This window comes from Anomaloglossus baeobatrachus, chromosome 4 (assembly GCF_048569485.1).
Source record: "Anomaloglossus baeobatrachus isolate aAnoBae1 chromosome 4, aAnoBae1.hap1, whole genome shotgun sequence".
Classification (NCBI taxonomy): Eukaryota; Metazoa; Chordata; class Amphibia; order Anura; family Aromobatidae; genus Anomaloglossus; species Anomaloglossus baeobatrachus.
Genome location: NC_134356.1, coordinates 188,907,577 through 188,931,361, shown reverse-complemented (window position 1 = coordinate 188,931,361; position 23,785 = coordinate 188,907,577).

Here is a 23,785-nt window from a genome sequence, read left to right as displayed (position 1 = left end):
CTCTCAGCTCAAGATCTCATCTGCACACGTGCCAGCTCCTGGCTCCATTTCTTTTAAGTCCACTGCTGGAAGATCAATGGGCCAAAGGTGGAGCATGTGCAGATAAGATCTTGAGCTGAGAGCTTCATCTGCACATGCGCCGAATACAGGCGCCATTATTTGAAGTCTGCACCGCCAACATAGTCAGGATGGCGCCCGTGGACACAGCACTCGCAGCCCTAGCACAATACCCACAGCCCAGCGCAGCGCCTGCAGCATTGCAACCCCTCTCCACCATTCCAGATAAGCAATATTCGGATTAAGATGCACCCCATATTTTCCTCCCAAATTTTTGGGAGGAAAAGCGCGTCTTATAATCCGAAAAAATACGGTACTTATTTCCCCACTGTATGTGACACCACAACAACGTACAGAAAGATAATATTCCCTAACTATATGCTTCTAATATGCTATGCCTTCTCCAGAAGCTAACCCTACACTAATTGCAGACTAAAGCGGGCTTTACACGCTGCGACATCGCTAGCTGATGCTAGCGATGGCGAGCGTGATAGCACCCGCCCCTATCATTATGCCGATATGTGGAGATCGCTGCCGTAGCGAACATTATCGCTATGGCAGCGTCACACGTACTTACCTGCTCGGCGACGTCGCTGTGACCAGCGAACCGCCTCCTTTCTAAGGGGGCGGTTCGCTCGGCATCACAGCGACGTCACTAAGCAGCCGCCCAATCAAAGCGGAGGGGCGGAGATGAGCGGGATGAACATCCCGCCCACCTTCTTCCTTCCTCTTTGCTGGCGTGTGGCAGGTAAGGAGAGGTTCCTCGTTCCTGAGGCGTCACACGTAGCAATGTGTGCTGCCGCAGGGACGAGGATCAACTTCGCCCCAGCGACAGCAGCGATAATTGGGAGAGGACCCCCATGTCAACGAGGAGCGATTTTGGACGTTTTTGCAACGATCCAAAATTGCTCCTAGGAGTCTCACACAATGAGATCGCTACAGCGGCTGGATGTGCGGCACAAAATCCGTGACCCCAACGAGATCGCTGTAGCGAAATCGTAGCGTGTAAAGCCACCCTAAGAGCGGTATTATTAGACAATATAAGCTATTTTAATTAGCCCTGAAAAGACTTTTATTTGTACGTTTTTATGCATCAGGAGACTGCAAGAGAGATTTTGCCTTTTTTGCTCTCAGTTCACAGTCTGGGAGCTTATGGAAGGTGAGTTGTCCAGCTCCTGTCACAGGGTGTTTGTGCCTTGTAGTAGCCATTCTTGCGGTGGTTTGTGTCTGTGGTGGCAGTACGGCCTGGAGTCTTGGGGACTCAGCATTACAGCTGCTGTAGTGAGATGCCAAGTCACCTGGCCTTCTGGTGCACTGTTGCTGCAGCGGTGTTTGGCCTATGGTGCCGCATCTTAAAGCTTGACTAAAGTTAGGGACCAACTCAGAGTTTTGCCATGATGGGGCAGTGGGCTTCATAAAGTCTGGTCAGAATGTTAAACCAAGAACCTCATGTTCAGGTGCATAAATTTTTGCCAAGCAGCATTAGATCAACTTATGAGTTTTGGATGTGCAGTCCATGTCTCTTTTTCTACAGCTTTGGTATACTGCATGGTCTGTCCCCTCTTTTGTTTTAATTGTACAACCACTCTTCCCATTTGGCACAGGCATTTTTAAGCACCAAGAGACTGCAAGAGATGTTCTGCCTTTTTTTTGCTCTCAGTTCACTGACTTGGAGCTTGTGGAATGTGAGTTGTCCAGCTCCTTTTACAGGGTGTTTGTGATCTGTAGCAGCCAGACATTGTTGCGGTGGTTTTGTGTCTGTGGAGTGGTGTGGCTTGGAGTCTTGGGGACTAAGCGCAGCATGGGTGTTGAGGCACCAGGTTACCTGCCCTGCTGGTGCATTGTCACTGTGGCAGTGTTGGTGCACAACGCCGCAGCATTAAAGGCCCCGTCACACACAGAGATAAATCTTTGGCAGATCTGTGGCTGCAGTGAAATCATGGACATATTATTCCATTTGTACACAGCCACAAACCTGGCACTGATTGTCCACAATTTCACAGCAACCACAGATCTGTCACAGATTTATCTCTGTGTGTGACAGGGCCTTTAGGCTTAAATTAGTTAGGGACCCACTAACAGATTCATCGTGATGTGGCAGTGGGCTTCATACAGACTGACTAGAATGTTAAACCAAGAACTTCATGCTCAGTGGTATTAGATCAACCACATCTAAGATCAACCACATCTAACATTCAGTGGCATTAAATCAAATTATGATTTATGGATGTGCGGTCCATGTCTCTTTTTCTACAGCTATGGTATCATCAAAGGGCTTTTGGTTGTACGTGGCAGCAGCAACATACCAAAAGGTTATATTCCCTGACTAGATGCATCTAATATGCTATGACTTCTCCAGAAATTACCCTACACTAATTTCGGACTAAAGGTACCGTCACACTAAACAACTTACCAGTGATCCCAACAACGATACAACCTGATAGGGATCGCTGGTAAGTTGCTAGGAGGTTGTTGGTGAGAGGTCACACAGTCAGACGCTCCAGCGATCCCACCAGCAACCTGACCTGGCAGGGATCGCTGGAGCATCGCTACACGGGTTGCTGGTGAGCTGTCACCAGCAACTAGTGTCCAGCCCCCAGCCAGCAGCGACGCACTGAAGCGATGCTGCACTTGGTAACTAAGGTAAATATCAGGTAACCAACCCGATATTTACCTTGGTTACCAGCGCACGCAGCTACACGTGCAGAGAGCAGGGAGCAGCGCACACTGCTTAGCGCTGGCTCCCTGCTCTCCTAGTTACAGCACACATCGGGTTAATTACCCGATGTGTGCTGTAGCTACACGTGCAGGGAGCAGCGCACACTGCTTAGCACTGGCTCCCTGCTCTAATAGTTACAGCACACATGGGGTTAATTACCCGATGTGTACTCTGCTACACGTGCATATATATAGGCAGAACGATACAAGCTCTACATAACAGAATAAACTCACACAGACATAATATAAAGGTGGGATTCATGCTCCATGGACTTTCTCGTCATACCACTCTATTTCATAATAAAAAAATCCAGTTGAAGGTTACCCCTATAGAACAGATACCCCCATATGTTCCCGATAGGATGGGACTTCTAAATAAAAAAGAAACCTACTGGATTTATAAGCTGAATACTTTAAAACCCCAAGGTCTAAATGAAATCACGGATTTATTCCACTAAAATCAAGTCTAGCATTGATCTGTTTCTCCGGATGGTTTTATTATGATTTTAATTGAGTTTTATGGCATACTTTTTTGTTGTTGTTATAAGGTTTTTTTTATATATATATCACACCTATATCAGTGTGATTTTATTGTTATATTTTATGGTTGTTTTATGGTCCAGTACCATCAGGTCTATCGCTGTTTTTATTAATCATTATCATTGTATTTATATTTATATAATATTTTTATAGCGTAGTTTTAATGTAATTGATATAATATATATGATATGGGTTTTACACTCTTATAATGGTTGTTTCAGAATGCATATTTTCCACTAATTTATTTATTTATTCACTTACTTATTTATTGATGGAGATGAACGCATGGGTATACATACATATACACTAGTTTTAGTGACATATACATTCCTCCTTTTATGATTGTATACCAGCACACTATTAGTTTCAGGGTGATCTCTTCCTTGATCTTGGTGTCTTTTCACTCTTTTGCGCCTCGAAAATAAGGTGCGTTATACCTCTATTTTAGTTTTATGAACCCACGGCATAGTTTATATAAAAATTGTTTTTCCCCTATTTATTGTTTATTTCTTTTTCTTCTATATGTCTTTTATATATTCACGGTTGATTTCAATTCCTAGTGTCTCTGTTCCTTTTTTCACTTTAATCTCCTCTTATCTCTCAGTGTTCCCAGCACTCATCAACTGCTAGCGCTGTTTTTCTAGCGATCACTGCACGGATACTAATATGTAGGACTTGCTACTTGTAAGCTTACTACGAGTCGGGAATCACGCAGGCGTGGTAGGTTGGTTCCCACGGGCCTGAACTCCTTTGACCCGCGAGCTCTTGAGACAGACCTTGCACGCAGGCGCAGTCACTCATTTTCCCACGTTTATGAACTTTGGTGAACTGCCTGTAGATCCTCAAAGTCTGGAGCCCATCTGGAGGTTTTTTCATTTCTAAATTCCAGGTTATCCTTGTCTTTCACTTGATCCTTCACTGTCACTATTTTAGTGATTTTGTCTTTTCATTTCCTGTTTAATGTGTCACACAGGGGTGGCTGCACCGGTTTATGCCTCCACTCTCTTATGTATGGTGATCATTTGAACGCCCGACAGGAGTGGGTTCTTGACTCTCTTCTGTTGATTGCAGATTCATATGTATAAAACACACATGTTGACATATATACACTATGGAATATATAAATTCATATATATTTTTGTACATTTCACTGAACAAACACAGGTTTTTTAGTTTTTCATAATTTATTATTTTTCTTGACCCAATATGTGTATCCTGACTGACATTTGCGATTATGTGATACCAGTCATGGTTTAATTTTATTTGTAAAGATACATTTAGTACATCAGCATGGACATTTATTTTTTTTTTTTTTACTGTTTCCTCCCACCCCTTTTTTTCAAGAAGGGGTGGTGTCATGATGTTATCTTGTCTATTTATCTGCATGCTGGTGTCCACCAGGACAGATTTGATGTTTTGTCTTTCCTGACGGTCCTGAGGAAGGGGGCAGTGGCTCCGGAAACGCGTAGACCTGGATGAAATAAAGATGCATTAATCTAAACATCTGTTCCTGTGATCCTTTGGCGCAGTATCAAACACCCTTCTCTTTTGCTCTCTGTTATGTTGACACGTGCAAGGAGCAGGAGCTGGCACTGACAGTGAGAGCGGCGGAGGCTGGTAACGAAGGTAAATATCGGGTAACCAAGGACAGGGCTTCTTGGTTACCCGATGTTTACCGTGGTTACCAGTGTCCGCAGAAGCCGGCTCCTGCTGCCTGCACATTTAAGTCCCCTTTACACACTGAGAGTTTCTAGCGATCATGCTGCACAGAGGGAAACAAAGGACCAAAGAATGGTCCTGAACGATTTGTAGCGATCAGCAACTTCACAGCAGGGGCCAGGTCGCTGATGTGTTTCACACACTGCAATGTCGCTGGGGAGGTCGCTATTACGTCACAAAACCGGTGACGTTACAGTGATGTCGTTTGCGATGCTGCAGTGTGTAAAGCCACCTTAAGAGAGGTATTATAAAACAATATAATCTGTTTGAATTAGCCCTGAAAGGACTTTTATTTGTGCGTGCCAGCACCAAGAACTATAAGGCAATAGTCCCTAACTAGATGCCTCTAATACATTATCCCTTCTCCAGCAATTCTCCCTACACTAATTCAAGCTAAGAGCGATATTAGAGAATAGAATCTATTTGAATTAGCCCTGAAAAGGACTGTTCATTTAACGTAGCACCAGCAAGGACTGTAATGCTATAACACAACGTCCATTTGTGAGTATGTGACCAGGTTCTTGTCCCTGAAAACACAAGCATATTGATAGAGTATAACAATATATGTGATATGTAGCAATGTAGGTATAAGATTAGACTGTAATGTAGGATGAGATAGTATATAATGTACTGCTAAATGTAGCATTGTTAGGAATGTAAATAATAGGTTGTTGTTAAGATAGGACTGCTCAGCAATTAGGTTACAGCAGGGAAAGAAGTAGTGAATTTGTGGGAATAACCCAGAGGGTGAAGAGCTTCTGTATGCCGTTGGAGAACTAGACTGACTCCCTTTTAGATTCAGAAGAGATTTGACTTGAGTTGAGAACATACATGCAGGTTCAAGTTTTATTTAAAGGCTGCAGAAAATGGGTAAATTCGTAAGCTCCGAAACAGTAGAACAATGGTATGACATTTTGAAGTTCTCTGGGAGACGGCAACTACTGACAAGAGATGTGAAGCTTCGAAATAGATTAAACGAATGTTCCCAAATCTGAAGACTGTGCTAATGGATGTACTGCAAGCCAGGCATCTGACCCTTCCTAGCAGGAGTAAGCACCAACTCTGATGCGGCAAGGATCCACTTTTGTGTCCGGAACCTTTGATTGCAACTTTGAGCTTAAGGCTCTTCCTTGGAACTAAGGCATTCCCCTGGCCCTTGTCTTTCAATGGAGCGTCTTGCAGAAAACCCTTGGAGATCCTCTAAAGAAAAGGTAAGCAAAGGTAGTCCGATAGGAAAATAAATTTGAGAAACTTTATTGTTATTTATCTGAAAAAGTACAATGAAGAAGCTGTGCTAAAGATATGTGCCTGCTTCCACACTTGTAACTTTGTTTGCTTTGAACTAAAGGAAAGGTTAAAAAACAACTTTTTGTCTGATTCTCTGTATTTACTGTGGTAAGGACCTGGGTCGCCGTAGTCAGTGGCAACATGCAGCCGCTCAAGAGGTATGACAGACCCACGAACCCAGCCAGGTCCACACCCCCGCCAAACACAATATCCCCTACCCTGTGAGTGTGGACAGGGCATTCAAGGCTCAAGCTTCAATCACAGCTACCGCCCAGAGCCACCCTGACACAATCCTGAGAGGAACCCTATTAATGCCACAGGGCCCACACACCCAAACCATGACCTATTAACTCCACAGAGTCCTGGGGGTAACAGACCATGCTAGTGCAGGACAGTAGGTGCAGAAGACACAGCCCAGTTAACACCACTGGACTGCTACAGCAAGACTGGAATGGCAGGAGGGAAAGCGGGATGACTGGCCCTACCGTGCTTCACCGTGGATCTTGGCGGCGAAGGGCACCGGATGCCTAACCATACCTACTGCTTCCAGTACTAAGGCTGTAAGGCTGCAATAGCTGCCAATCCTCTCTGAGCAAACATATGGGTTCATGTGTGATTACTGCGCACTGGGGTGCGCTCTCCAGGATCTTTTAATAACTAAGGTCCACCCCAAACACCCCGTCACACAAGATGGCACCGACAGGAGCCAATGGCGGAGTTCCACATCATTAGTGATGTCACCAGTAGCCTATCCGCACCCACCGCGTCACTAATGACACAATCGCAGCAATCCCCCAAACACCCTACCAGTCATTGTCAGAAGACCAATGATGGGGTGCCAAGTCATAGGGGCTGGATTCCGCGAGCCAGTCCGGAGTGGCCACATCATCAGGGCACCTAATGCTATCCAGCCTATCGGGCCCTGTGACATCACGGACATGCCCAGTGAAGTCCTCACAGGACTTAGCCTCAGATACTGCACTAAGTGTGTGAGCATGCTCAGTAGCCTGAATTGAGGACTTAGCCTCAGAAATAGGGCTAACAGGCTGAGCATGCTCAGTAGGAAAAACACAGGACTTGGACACAGCATGAAGGCCAAGTACCTGGGTAAAGAGGCTTTTCACACAATGTGTGTAAGCATGCTTAGTAGTAAACTGAGGACTTAGCCTCAGGAACGGAACTAACAGGCTGAGCATGCTGACTAGGTGAAACACTGGATATAGGCTCTGGCTGGGGTAAATCGGCATACGCATGCACACTAGCCACCTCTCTACACTTAGGCGTGGAGGAATAACCAGCCAGCTGGACGACCCGAGGCACAGCCAAAAATGGAAGCTGATGCCTGGGCGTAACAGGAACCGCAGCAGGCTGCTTCCGGCAATGGCGGCGCTGATTGTAACACTCTCTCTACACTATTTCGGGGTATAGTGAGTGGAGTATGGCATCATCGGATCTTATATAGACCCAATTATGTTATGCAGCTAACCAATCACAGGAATGAATAAGCAATGTCGTAAAGAATAGTTGATTTCAAAACGATGTACGGAATTGATAAACAAATAAAGATAACAATTACTTCAATATTTTGCTGGTGAAGTGCTTAAAATATAAGTTCCTGACCCCTGTCTTATACTCATCTGATGCTGTCTTTATCTGTTATTACTGTAGCTACTGTCAGGCTCGGGTGATTTGTGACCTGCTGGTAGCTCCAGTGTTTGCTGGAGTGCGCCAGAAGTCACAACTCAATATAAGTCTATGAGAACAAAGTTCTAGCTTTCATAGATATACATTGTGAGCTTGTGAAGTAACTTCTGACTTTGACCAGTCAGAAGTTACAGTTACAAGATGGTGCAGTGGGACCAGAGAGGCACTGACAAAGCATCAAAACGCCAGAGGGTGAGATTAATACCAGGGGCAGGGGGCTTAGATTTAAAAAACTGAATAAAACATTGATGGAGTGGTGCTTTAAGGGCAGGTTTTATTTTATTATTATGTCCTGAAATGTAAAACAATAAAGGTGCGTGCCTATAATCAGACTTCCTCACATTCTGGATCTTGTGGAGATGCTAGTGTCCTGTGTGGGAGAACGCACCATACGTACCCACAGTAAGGATTACTGACACAGTATATTTTCATTGTGTTCTCCCGCTGAGAACATGATTTAGACCAAACCCCCAACGGAAAATTTCCTAAAATAAGGCTTAAGAGAGATTAACCTTGAACTCAGTCTGTACTATAAAAGTACAGTCAGCCACAGTGCACTTTTGAAAAGAAGACCTCACTCAGATCTGTAATCTGTTAATGGAAATATAGGACGTTTCCATGATACTGGTGACACAAAATCTTTAGAAGAGTGAAATAGCTCCCCCCAAAAGAAATTTAGAGAATTCTGAGCCTGCAAATCTAAATGCCCCCTCCTTGAGCCCCCCAGTGTACGTAATCCAGATTTAGAGTTCATATGTTTGGCATTACTGTAAACCATGTAATTTGGGGGGGAGGTCTCCAGAAACACTACAATAGCAGATTTGCAATTTTGAAGTCAAAAACATTACTACACCTGTAGATGGGGACTCTTGAGGGGGGATTCTACTGTTCTAGCAGTTAGGGGCTCTGAATATGGAGTCCACAAACTATTCTATTAAAATCTGCGCTCCAAGATTCAAATAGCGCTCGTTTCCTCCTGAGTCTCGCCACGTGGCTAAGCAGTAATGTACAGTCATGTGGGGTATAGCCAAGTTCAGCAGAACTTGTATGATAAATTTTGATGCCATTTTTACCCATTTCCCTGTGTGTAAATGTAAACTCTATTGCAAATACAACATTTGTGTGGTAAAAATGTATTTATTCCGTGACCACATCACATTTCAAGTGACTTTGAGGGGCTAAATGACAGAAAATACCCAAAAGTGACACCATTTTCAAAACCGTACCTCTCAAAGTGCTCAAAACCACATCCAAGAAGTTTATTAACCCTTTAGATGCTTCCCATGAATTAAAGCAACGTGGAAAGAAAAAAAAATGAAACTTTCAATTTTTCCCACTAAAATGTTCTTTTAGCCCCAAATTATTAATTTTCATTATAGGGAACCTGACACCAGATTTTTCACTATTAAACTAAGTGTCACCTTCTGCAGCTCCTGGGCTGCATTCTATGAAGGTTCATCTTGTACCCTGACTCCCTTTCCAGACCCCAAAAATAAAAAATAACTTTATAAAACATGACCTAAGTATGCTAATGACCTGTGTGGCTCAGATGAGGGTGCCCATTTTCTGCTCCTTTCCCCCCTCCTGCTGCTGGTCGCCATCCTCCTTTCTTGATTGAAGTGATGATGCCTCCGTCATCATCCTCGTTGCATTTTCAAATCTCGCGACTTTGCAGTTATGTCTGCTCCTGCAGGCGCAGTTCACTCTGCCATATCGAGGGCAGAGCAGAAAATATAGCTGCCCTCGCGCGCACCGGTGAGCTAAATGCGCAGGCATGAGGATTAGGTCAGCTACGAGGATGACGCTGGTGAGGTCATACACAGCTCTGACCATAATCCCACGCCTGCGCATTTAGCTCACCGGTGCATGCGAGGGCAGCTATGTTTTCTGCTCTGCCCGCGGTATGGCAGAGCGAACTGTGCCTGCGCGAACGGACATAACTGCACAGGCGCGAGATTTGAAAATGCAATGAAACATGGCAGGAGTGGGGACAGGAGCAGAAAATGAGCACACCCATCTGAGCCACACAGGTCATTAGCATACCTATCGGTCATGTTTTATAAAGTTATTTTTGGGGTCTGGAAGGGGAGTCAGGGCACAAGGTACACCTCCATAGAATGGAGCCCAGGAGCTGAAGAAGGCGACACTTTTAGTTTAATAGTGAAAAATCTGGTGACAGGTTCCCTTTAACCCCTTCAGCCCCCAGCCTGTTTTCACCTTAAAGACCGGGCCATTTTTTACATTTCTGACCAGTGTCACTTTGACAGGTTATAACTCTGGAACGCTTCAACGGATCCTGGCGATTAAGATTGTTTTTTCGTGACATATTGTACTTCATGTCAGTGGTAAATTTAGGCCGATATTTTTTGCATTTATGTGTGAAAATTTTGGAAATTTGGCGAAAATTTCGCAATTTTCAAAATTTGAAATTTTATGCCCATAAACCTGTGAGATATATCACACAAAATAGTTACTATATAACATTTCCCACTTGTCTACTTTACACCAGCACAATTTTCTAAACAATTTTTTTTTCCATTAGGAAGTTTGAAGGGTTCAAATTTCATCAGCAATTTTTCATTTTTCCAACAAAATTTACAAAAACATTTTTTTAGGTACCACATCACATTTGGAGTGACTTTGAGAGGCCTAGGTGACAGAAAATACCCAAAAGTGACCCCATTCTAAAATCTGCACCCCTCACACTGCTAAAAACTACATCCAAGAAGTTTATTAACCCTTTAGGAGCTTTACAGCAACCAAAGCAATGTGGAAGGAAAAAATGAAAATTTTACTTTTTTACACAAAAATGTTACTTTAGCCATAAAATTTAGAATTTTCACAAGGGCATCAGGAAAAATGCACCATAAAATTAATTGTGCAATTTCTCCTGAGTACACCGATATCTCATATGTGGGGGAAATCAATTGATTGGGCGCACGGGAAGGTTCGGAAGAGAAGGAGCATCATTTGAATTTTTGAAAGCAAAATTGTCTGGAATAATTAGCAGATGCGATGTTGCGTTTGGAGAAACCCTGAGGTGCCTAAACAATGGAGCTCCCCCACAAGTGACTCCATTTTAGAAACTAGACCCCTCATGGAATTTATCTAGATGTTTATTGAGCACTTTGAACCTCTGGGGGCTTCACAAAAGTTAATAACTTTGAGCCGTGAAAATAAAAAAAAAAAAAAATACCACGAAATTGTTACTTCAACCAGTCAGCTTTTTTTTCACAAGGGTATCAGGAAAAATTGCAACATAAAATGTATTGTACATTTTCTCCTGAGTACACAGATACATCATATGTGGTGGAAATCAAATGTTTGGGCGCACAGCAGGGCTCGGAAGGCAAGGAGCGACATTTGACTTTTCAAACGCAAAATTGTCTGGAATCGTTAGTGGATGCCATGTTGTGTTTGGAGACCCCCTGAGGTACCTAAACAATGGAGCTCCCCCACAAGTGACCCCATTTTGGAAACTAGACCCCTCATGGAATCTAGATCTTTACTGAACACTTTGAACTCCTGGAGGCTTCCCAAAAGTTTAGAATGTTCAGCCGTGAAAATATATATATATTTTTTTACCATGAAATTGTCATTTCAACCAGGTAGCTTTTTTTTCCACAAGAGTATCAGGAAAAAATGCACCATAAAATGTATTGTGCAATTTCTCCTGAGTACACAGATACCTCATATGTGGTGGAAAGTAATTGTTTGGGCACACGGCGGGGCTCAGAAGAGAAGGAGCGCCATTTTACAGCAAAATTGGTTGAAATTATTAGCGTACACCATGTTGCGTTTGGAGACCCCCTGAGGTGCCTAAACAATGGAGCTCCCCCACAAGTGACCTCATTTTGGAAACTAGACCCCCCATGGGATAAATCTAGATGGGGAATGAGCACTTTGAACCCTCACGTGCTTCATACATTGAGGCAAAAAAACAAAAAAGTACTTTTTTTCCGACAAAAATGTTATTTTAGGCTCCATTTTTTAATTTGTACAGGGGTAACAGGATAAAATGGACTGCAAAATTTGTTGGGCAATTTGTTCTGAGTACGCTGATACCTCATATGTGGCAGAAAACCCCTGTTTGGGCGTACGGCAGAGCTCCAGAGGGAAGGAGCGTCATTTGACTTTTTAAATGGAAAATTAGCCTGAATCGTTAGCCGCACCATGTTGCGTTTGGAGATCACCCTAATGTGCCCAAACAGTGGAGCTCCCCCACATGTGACCCCATGTTGGAACCTAGACCCTCCTATACAAAGAAATATTAGTTTGGCAAAATAAAAAATACAGACGTCAGTAAAAAAAAAAATATATATATATATATATATATATATATATATATATTTATATATATATTTATATATATATATATATATTTATATATATATATATTTATATATATATATATATATATATTTATATATATTTATATATATATATATATATATTTATATTATATATTTATAATATATATATATATATATATATATATATATATATATATATGTATATATATATATATATATATATATATATATAAAAGCACCTGCAACTGACACTACGGCAAGTGCCACACGTGAGAGCGATGCACAAATCTCGCATCGCATCACCCAGCACAGCCGCACACTCTTGTCTGGAAGTGAGCGACCGTGCCGGATGATGCGGTGTGAGACTTTTGCATCGTTCTCATGTGTGACACTGGGCTGACCCTTACAATATTCAGTAAAAAATACTGTAGTTGACGATTACTACAGTATAATTTTACTGGCCCTAAACTAAGTTTATTTGTATTTCTTTCAGCACGGATGTGCTGCAAAAAGAGGGGGACTAGGTGGGATGGAAAAAAAAATGGATGGAGGATGGAAGAGGGCACAGCGGAGGATGGGAGAGGGCGCGACGGAGGATGGGAGAGGGCACAGCGGAGGATGGGAGAGGGTACGGCGGATGGAGGAGCGGCGGAGGATGGGTGGGGTGAGGGCACAATGGATGCAGGAGCGGCGGAGGAAGGGGGGGAGAGGGGAAGAGTAGAAGGGGAGTTGGAGGTAAGATTGGGGATAGCTACCTTACAGAATGGATCTAGGCAGCAGGATTGCAGCAGATCTGGGAGGGGGAGAGGGGGCAGAGGATTAAGGGGATGGAAGAGAGCAGGCAGCAGATCAGGGAGGGGGCAGAGGCTGATTGGGGAGTGAGGTGGCAGATGCAGGGGCGCAGCGGCAGATGGGGAGAGTGTGGCGGCAGATGCGGAGAGTGCGGCGGCTGATGGGGAGAGTGCGGCGGCTGATGGGGAGAGTGCGGCGGCAGATGTGGAGAGTGCGGCGGCTGATGGGGAGAGTGCGGCGGCTGATGGGGAGAGTGCGGCGGCTGATGGGGAGAGTGCGGCGGCTGATGGGGAGAGTGCGGCGGCAGATGGGGAGAGTGCGGCGGCAGATGGGGAGAGTGCGGCGGCTGATGGGGAGAGTGCGGCGGCTGATGGGGAGAGTGCGGTGGCTGATGGGGAGAGTGCGGTGGCTGATGGGGAGAGTGCAGTGGCTGATGGGGAGAGTGCAGTGGCTGATGGGGGAGTGGAGCGGCAGATGCAGGGGCGGCGCAGCAGCGGATACAAGGAGGCAGCAGAAAGAAAGCAGCAGCGTCAGAAGCAAGGGGGGGGTGCAGCATGAGGAGAGCAGCGGCGTCAGATGCCCCCATGCATCTGACGCTGCTGCTCTCCTCCCGCTGTGCCACCCCCTGCATCTGACGCCGCTGCTCTCTTTCTGCTGAGTAGCGGCGTCACATGAAGGGGTGCAGCGGGAGAGCAGGGGCAAAGCAGATGGAGGAGGGCAGCGGTGGATCGGGGGCTGTGACTCACAGATGGGCACCCGCAGGGATCACTCTCCTCGGATTCCACGAAGGGAGAAGCTAAGGAGAGCGATCTCCTACAGTGAGCTCACCCGGTCCCAGATGCACGGTGCTTGGAGAGATCAGTCACAAGGCCGATCTCTCCAATCAGAGCCGGGCTGGGGGGTGCAGTACAGCTCACCGAGCTCCAGCCAATGGCCAGTGCTGCAACTGCACTGACATAGCTGGATTTCAATGCTTCAGCCATTTTCAATGGCTGAAACATTACACTGGCTGTGATTGGCTGACGAACGCCGCTCAGCCAATCACAGCCTCCGTAGGTCCGGGAAGGAGACACCACCCCTCCTGAGGTCAGGTACAAGTCCTCTCCTTCCCGAATCTACATTTTTTGAAAACCGATCGTGGTGCCCGGGGCTCTGGGGCCGCAATTTCGCCATGACGGATGTATCCGTCATGGGTCTTTAAGTACCAGGGCACCATGACGGCTAGATCCATCAAAGGTCGTGAAGGGGTTAAGTTAACATGAGAGAGTGGACTGTACAATTTGTTCCGCATTTTCTCCAGTGTACGCCAATACCCCATATGGGGTGGAAAACTACTGTTTGAGGCACAGTACAAAGCTCAGAAGGGAAATAGCACCATATGATAGTGAGGTTTTTGCTGCTCTGGTTTGCAGATGCCATGTCAGATTGGCAAAGCTCCTAAGGTACAAAAATTGCAGAACCTACCCATAAGTGACCCTATTTTACAAACTAAACCCTAAAAAAATTGTCAATTTTGACAGAAATATTTTTTAGTTTATGTAAAATTTTTAAAATAATACTTTAGTATACAAAGCTTCAGAGAGCTATATTCTTGCACAGTATTGTCAATTGGAAACAATAAGATGCCAACAGTCCAATTTAAACAGCAAGCTTGTGTTTTTACCTTTAAGCTTATGGCAAGGAACAGACAAATTCTCAGCTACACCAAATTGGTAATATATCTATGTGGGATGTCTAATATAGGGTAATCAACTCTAGTAGTAAAACTGTGCCTTAATGAAAATAGATCTGTGATCAGGTTGCATAAAGAAATGTTATTGAAAGGCACATTAGATGGTAATGAGAAAGAGAAAAAACATGAGGAAACCACTGTGGCACGACATTTTTGAGAGAAAAAAGCACAATGCAAGCGATCTTCGCTGCAGGTGCTAGAACAGGTAACGTGCAACACTAGAGGGGTTAATATTAAACTCCTACGGAGGGAGGTTCATTGGATACAGTCTGGAGATACAGCTACTGAAAGGTAGAGGAATGAAGTTTGTAAGTTGAATGTGTTTCGTCACTTTTGTCAGCATTATGTATTTATTCTACAGGATACTAATAATTTGAGATGAGTATGAAGTGTATATTTAGACATTCGTAATAAATCTAAATGGAATATTCAAGTACATCTAAGGTCAGCATACTTGAGAAAACACGCGTAACCGTACCAAAAAAGGTAGCCTGACCACAATGCTCCAATCCTCATTGTGAACCCCTAATGGGGTGACTTAAAGAGAATGTACGATGGAAAAAAATATTAATATTGAATAATTATTATTTATTAAGCAATTATAATAAAATCTAGAAAAAAAATGAAAGTATTTATTAAGAAAAGCATATTGTTTTTGATATTCCTGGCTTTGTCACATCTGTTTGTATCCCAGACACATGGAAGTCACAATGGGCTTCCTGGGAGGGGCAGGTACTTATTAGAGAAGCCTGAAAATAGGAGCAGGTTTCAAACGGCATACACTGAAAATGAATGACAAAATAGAGATTACAGCCTGATTTGTTTTTAAACTTGTTATTAAGATTTAAAAAGTCATAAAAGAAAAGGAAGAATAAATTAATGGTTGGAGGTAAGGGACAGACAGAAACCAAAAGGGAGTTATTTGTCATGAATTAATGTAAGGGGATGGTGTCATGACTTGGACCAGAAGAGGGTCAGGCGTGAGCCAAAACACATAACGACAGGGGAAATACCACAACAAAAAAGGGTTCACCGGGAACACTTTAATAACGGAGATCCCTAGGACTAGCCAGAGGAAGATGGACACCTCCTCCACTTACCTGCAGCTGTACCCTGCACTCATAACCAGTCCTTATACAGGTTCCTCACCTGTCTCCAAGCAGGAATCTGAGCCAGTGAGTGGGCAGGTAAGGGACGCTAGCCCCACCACTGCACTAAAACAACACACTAGGGAAGGAAGACAGACATGGGGAAACATAACAACAGACTCCTGTAGTCAGCCCTAAGACTGCAGCCACCACAGCAACTTCAAGAGAGGGTTTCAGCAGCTCCTTCCACCTCTAGGCCCAGCATCCAAATGGCAGAGAGAATAACTGGCACCCTCTGCAGATAGTAGAGGTTATATAAAAGGACTGGGAGAGGTCCCAAACTGGAAACACCTTACCAGGAGTCAGAAGCTGCTGGAAAGAAAACTGACATTAATCCTATGACTGCCAAAGGAAAGGAAACACGTTTAATATTGAAAGTCAAGAATGGAAATGACTCTCAAGTCCTGAATCTGTCACTAGTCTCATAATGTAGAGAGACAGCTGTGACAGTTGGTGGATGGAAGACATACTCAGTTGACATCTGCAGTATCTGCAAGTAAACATCGTCATCTGCTAGTAAAGAAGAGCACGTCGTGACACCATCCCCTAATTCATGAGAAATACCTCCATATTTCCTTATATTTCCCCTTTTCCTTATATTTAGTAACTGCAACACATTTGTCACCTGATCTGACATCTTTTCTAAACTCTTTCCTTGAGGAAACACACACTCAACTCTTTAGTTCCTGCAAAAATACATGCAAAAAGTATAAGGAATATAACACAATTAGTAATATGTGATAAACAATTATATGTCAGTGAATTGTTGCAAGATGGCTATCATGGAGTAACACTCAGAAAGAAAAAGGTAAAACAAGAGAGAGCTCTATAGTAATGTTATCTCCTGCAGAGTGTGGTGACAGGCTCTGATGCGCATATTAGCATGTTGCCTTAATCTGGGGGTGGCATCAAACCTGCAAGAGCTGATATTTACAGTCATACATAACTAGTTCTCACATGGAGGGCAAAAGGCGAGAGGTAAGTCCTAAGTTCCAATAGGTAGACGTCATGAAAGGAGTGATAAAACGCGAAACTATAAAACAGGCAGGTATCAACATTGTCCATCCACAGCCTATTCCCATGAATGGTACAAACACCATGTATGAGTCCTCAGCCCCAATAGGCGCACAGCACAGACAGAAGGAAAAGAAGGTGATCCAGCTCAGCTGTGGCAAGGTCCGGCATGCAAGGATAACACTCTGGTAGTGCAGGGATCCAATAGAAGAAAAAAATAATCCAACCGCACATGGGCTCCCTATTTTGTCCCCTGTAATAACAAGCATTTTTTACGTCATTTAAAATAAAGCTTGCACAAGATTTTATATTATTCCAGAAGCTGGGTTATTTTTTTCTTCTATTGGAGCACAGCACAATGACAAAATTGGGGGCAGGCCTATCTCCAGGCGCATTTTGGGTGATGACGATGAGACCAAGGCTGCCACACATGCAAGGAAAATCATGTGAGCACAAGCTGGGTCACATGACTGGATCAGCAGCCATAGAGATTTGTCCAGGAATATGTTGGCAAACATGCACGTGCACAAGAGGACTGGGTTACCATGGCAATAAAGGATGGAAGGATTGTAACTAGGGGAATAAATAAAAGTAAAATGATAAGTGCGTTGGACATATGAGTAGGATAAGTGTATTTATCAAAATGAGTACAAACGGATGAAGTAAAAATATAAACAAAAGAGGTGGGTAAATAGTGAGTATATAATAAAAAGATGGAGCTGCAGATAATCTAACACAAAACATGACCAATAAAAATAACGCAACTGACAGTGAATGACTAATGGGTACATGAAAAATACATAAAAAAAATGGCGATGCAAATAATCACAGTTCCAAACATAATTTCTCTCAGCAGATGAGAATTTCTTTGAGAAAAATACATAATGCTACAAGTTAGTTGACGTTTTGGGACCTTGAGACAATACAGCCCCTACCCCAATTTAAGGAGCATCCACCTCCACAATGAATGGCTCCTGGAGATTAGGTTGAATAAGACCAAGAGCAGACATAAACAACTTTTTTAATTTAATAATGGACCCAAAAGCATCAGATGACCAAACCCTAAGATCCGTCTACTTACGTGTGAGATCAGTAAGAGGTTTAACAATCTTTGAGAAACTCTTAATACATTTTCAGAAGTAATTGGCAAATCCCATAAAATGTTGCAATGCTTTACAGTCCAGAGGTTGAACCCAATTACTTATGGCCCGTGGCGCACAATACCGTTAGGAGCCGTCACACGGACTTACCTGCCTAGCGACGTCGCTGTGGCCGGCGAACCGCCTCCTTTATAAGGGGGTGGTTCGTGCAGCGTCACAGCGGCGTAACTAAGCCGCCGCCCAACAGAAGCGGAGGGGCGGAGATGAGCGGCCGTAACATTCCGCCCACCTCCTTCCTTCCACATTGCCGGCGGCCGCAGGTAAGCTGTAGTTCATCGTTCCCGAAGTGTCACATGTAGCGATGTGTGCTGCCTCGGGAAAAACGAACAACCTGCGTCCTCAACAATCATCGATTTTTAGAAAATGAACGACGTGTCAACAATGGACGATTTGGTGAATATTTTCCATCGTTAGCGGTCGCTCGTACGTGTCAGACGCAACGACATCACTAACGAGTGTAACGGGGCCTTAAAATCAAGTTTGGAAAACCATTTGTATAGGATTGATTATATAAGTTGGGGATACGTGGAAGTAGGTAGGTATTCTTAATTGTAATTTTGTTTAATTCACAGAAATCGAGGTAAGAATGGAGACTCTTTTTTTTTTCTTTTCAACAAAGTAACTACAGGCAAGGATGAAGGACGATTACGACCTTTCTGTAATCTTTCATTTACATAATCTTTAATGGCAGTCTGTTCAGGACCTCGCAAATTACTTTCCGTAATTTGGCATTAGCGATAAAATTGATAACACAGTCATAAGGATGATGAGGAGGTATTACCTCTGCCTCTTTTAACGAGAAAACATCTCTGAAGTACTTCATATACCCCCGCAGACCCTCCAGACTAGCGGAGAAAACTTGTACATAAATAAGACATTTGGTATGGCTAAAATAACCCCACTTGACAATATCTCTCTGACACCAATCAATGAGAGGATTATGAATACGCAGCTATGGAATTCCCAACCACAATCCCCAGGAAAGTTATCCAATATATAACAGGAGATGGACTCAGCATGAAGACTTCCCACTGTGGGCATGAACTCCACCGTTACCAGTTGGACAAGGTTCTGAAGTAACAGTGTCCTGTCAGTGACAACAATTTGAATGGATTCTTCCAACCTAACTGTTCCTAATCCTAGTTTTAGAACCAGTCCTGAATTAATTAAATTAGCAACAGACCCACAGTCAATGAAAGCAGATGTAGATACTGACTAATTTTGGAAAAGTCATTCCACATTCAGCAGTACTTTTTCTGAGGCATAATATGGTACCATGTGATCTACTCAATAACAACCCAGACTTTGGTGTTTCCAAATGGCTTGTTTGCTTGAAGTCTTTAAGGACATGTACTGTGCGACCACAATAGAGGCAGAATCCGAGATCGCTTCATCATCTCTTCACCACAGTCTGGGATGTGGCTGCTCCTACATCCATAAATTCTGCCTTAAGTAAATGGACCTACCCCGAGGGAAAGACCAAAACCTACTCTTGTTCATCGTGTCTCTCCCGAATCTTTTACTCTGTACTCGATTACATGACTATAATGGAAGTCAATGGGGAACTCATTTTTCTTGATTTCCAGATTTCCTGGAAAAATGGTTGAGTTCCTCATTGACTTCTATTATACTCAGGTACTCGAGTTGCACCCATCTGAGCAGCCAACTACTTGTTATGAGCACTGAGCACCCCAGTATGGTAGTGCTCACTCATCACTAATAGACAATCAAATAATGAAATAAAAAATATATAAACAATTAAATGAGTGACCATAATTTACTAATAGATCACAAAGGTGCAATAAATCCACATATAAAAAAAACAGATGGAGACAGTAGATATCAGATTCCAAATAGGTGTATGACCTATGGTATAACCAAGGAAATTTGGAAAGATGCATGGGATTCACGTCCTATCCTTATATTTCTATGTTTTTCTTTTCCTTTGTTCTGAAATTTAAAAATAGATTTATTTGAACTATTTAAATGGAGGACGGAAAAAAACTATTTTCAGTTTTAGACTTCTGCCTTTCCTCAGACTAAATCTGTTTGGCAGTCTTCTCAGTAGCCTGATAGCTGGTCATTTCCTAGGTCTAATGGGTCTCTTAGTTCTACGACCTAGGCTATGTGGTGTGTCTGTATATAGTGCATCAAAAGGAGTATGCCAAGCTCTGCTTATGAGAAGGTCTGATAGCCCATTTCTTCATAGTAGCCCACCCATAGTAGGTGTTAACCTGTGGGCGACTCTAATAGTAGAAATCTTGTAACCTAGTCAAAAAAAGCCTTAAAATTTCATCTGATTAGGCACAAATTGTAAATATTCCCACCAACAGCCTGCCATTATTAACTACTAACAAATGTTAAAGGGAACCTGTGATCAGATTCATGTTGCCCAAACCACGCATGAATGAGTCACTGACTGACTAAGCAGGTATGTATTATTCTGAAACTCTTTTTATTATATTATATATAGTGTAGGGACAAGTATGAGGTTCCCGTGACGAGGGTTGTAGGCTTCCGTCTTATGGCCATAACACCAACTAAAAACCTCATATTTTTTGCATATTAGAGTTCGTGTCCCTGTATGATGCACAGATGGAGTACGGCTTGGCAGCCCACCTGATCTAATAGTAGACTGTGGGTCTGCTAGTGTGAACAGCGCTCTATGCAAACCATCAGTGTGCAGTTTTACCATCCAGCAATCGCCCCCTCCATGTTTTAGAAGCGTGTGTGTGATTTGCTCCTCCAGCACCTGTGATGCCTCCACCTAGTGAGGACTTAGCTGTATCCTGCTGGAGTAGTAGTTTTTGGCCTAGGTAGTGTACAGCTGCAGTTCCATGTTTGCTGTAACTAATGATATTTATTCCTCTTTTTTGTTGCTTTTTTCATGTTCTGAAACTCTGCAGCATGTCTGAATAAAACTACTTTGAAAAGGCAACTTGAAAATATAGTACTGATTCGTTAAAGCTTTTATCCCAGAAAACGTTGGTAAAATGCCTTGAAAAGTAGCACAATTGTCGCACAATACAGAGTTGTGAAAGAATTTTGAAATTTTGCCACTTCCAGCACAGAGATGTCCTCCTAGGAACTACATCGGACTAGTAAGCAGAGGCAAATCATTCTCAGCTGGCAATTCAAAGTATGATCTCTCTGGAATGCCAGTGTTTCAGAATAAAACACAACCGGCTACAGTCAGTGTCTGATTCTTATACCCCGTATTTAGGAAGGCATGAAACAGATGACAGGTTCCCTTTAAAATCAACCTACTCCTATTATTATCTAGTTAAAATATCCTTGCAGCCTCAGCAGAGTATATAGCAAGGTGTTAACAAGCCCTACGGATGTAAGATATTATTTGAATAAAATTATTCTCTGAACAAACAGGCAAACATCTAAAGTGATAAAGCAGCTGGATATGTGAATGAACTCCATGGTTACAAATCTGAGACCAAACACTGTGCATGAAAGAGTATACACCAAAAACTCAACCAATGTTACTATGTGCGTTATTTTCAATGAAAGGTGATATAATTCTGCCATCTTGTGTCTGAAGAATATATAGCAATATAAGCAAATACAATAAACCATGCTTTGTTTGGAAGACTAATCCTGTGGGGAATTTTTTTACAAATATAAGGGATCATGCACAAATCTTTATTTTAGCAGAGTTGCTTGATACTTGTGTGAAAATGTAAAAAATAGCAATATTTTTGTTCAACTTCCCATTGCAGAAAAAAATCTGTAACTTTTTTAAGTGTTATTACTTCAGTTTTCTGGCAAAAAAACACTTTGATGAAACTGCCCCATTGTGTCTGTATTTTTATTGTGCCCAGAGATGTTTTTAAACATAAAATGTATATAACCTTGTATACTTTTTGTTAGTTTTATGTATTTGAACAGTTTTTATTACATCTTTTGTTACTTTTTAATAAAATTAGAATAAAAACCTATAATACAACATAAACTAACAAAATAACTCAGATTAAGGCCTGTTTCACACGTCAGTGATTCTGGGACGTTTGTGCTTTTTTTTAAACGTACCAGAATCACTGACATACGCAGACCCATTATAATGAATGAGTCTGCTCACACATCAGTGATTTTTCACTGCACGTGTCTCCGTGCAGCGTACCCGCGTGTCCGTGATTGCCGCACGGAGACATGTCCATTTTTTTCTGGCATCACTGATGTCCCACGGACCACGCAGTGGTGTGATCCGTGAGACACGTGCCAGAAAAAAACGTGCTTTTAAAATAAAAATCATTTTTACTCACCCGGCTCCAGCGATGTCCTCTGCAGCCCGTGCAGCCTGCTGCTTCTGAGCCGGCTCATTACTGTCGCGCATATTCATGATGCACGACACAGCCGACCCGGAAGCAGCTGCTGCAGGGGTCAGCGCCGGCCGGATGCTGCACCGCGGGAGCGATCAGCACCATGGAGAGCGGGAGCGCACACTGGTGAGTTAATCTATAAGTGCAATCACGGGCCACGGCAAACGGAGCCCGGATTGCACTTAGACAACCCAAGTGTGCCGTGATTCACGGCACACGTAGGGACATATGCCTGTTTTACACGCCAGTGAAAAACGTCAGTGTTTTTCACTGACGTGTGAAACGGGCCTAAAGAAGTATTCTGTAAATCCACCAAAAATAGAAGGAACACTGGGCACTATTTTTTTGAAAAAAATGAACGATCACACTCCAATATCCACTAGTTGAATCATGAGGCCAACACTCTGCCTTGTTACACCTGTTCAGGTGTTCAGCGTGTTCTTGAGAACCAAGGACCCGTGGAAGCATCGGCAATCGGTGCGAAACGGCCGTTATCCGTGTGCACGTTATCCCTGCACCCTCCCCCATGCCTGAATAAACCAGCCTTTTCAAATTTTCTGCAAACCAGTCAGTGCCTCATTTCTTCAATTTTTTGGAAAGAAGTATTCTGTGTTTGCACGATCTCTTTTCCACAGCAACTTGTATTTTTCAAACATGAAGTTCAGTTTGTTTCGAAGACGCAGACGAGACTAGATAATGTTGAGGACCAAGTACGTAGTAGTAACATACATCAAACTATTTTTTTTTAAACTGAATGGACTTTGAAGCTGTATTGGCTATATTACGGAAAACTCAAGAGCCCGATTACATCCCCCTGAAGTGTGAATAATGGCTCATTAGTAGTGATGAGCGAGTACTAAAAAGCTCGGGTGCTCGAAGCTCGGGCCGAGCCTCCCAAGATACTCGTGTACTCGGCCCGAGCACCGAGCCCAATGTTATCCTATGGGAGACCCGAGTATTTTTGTGAAATGACCACCGGCAGCATGTAGAAACCCTAAAAATGGCACAAAAGTCTCCGAAGAGTGCACAAATGACATGGCAACAGCATGGGGAAGACCCCTTGAAGCATTTATCACTCAAAAGTCACAGCTGTGAACAATTTTGTCCGCGTTTTACGCCATTTTTACGGACTCACCAGAAAACCTTCCAAAATGGCACCAAAATGAATTTTCATGGCGGAAATGTTAAGGGCACATACCCAATAGTGAGATAGAGCTAATGTATGTTACTTTTTGAGATCAATACATAAAAGATTTTACGTAAAACATTG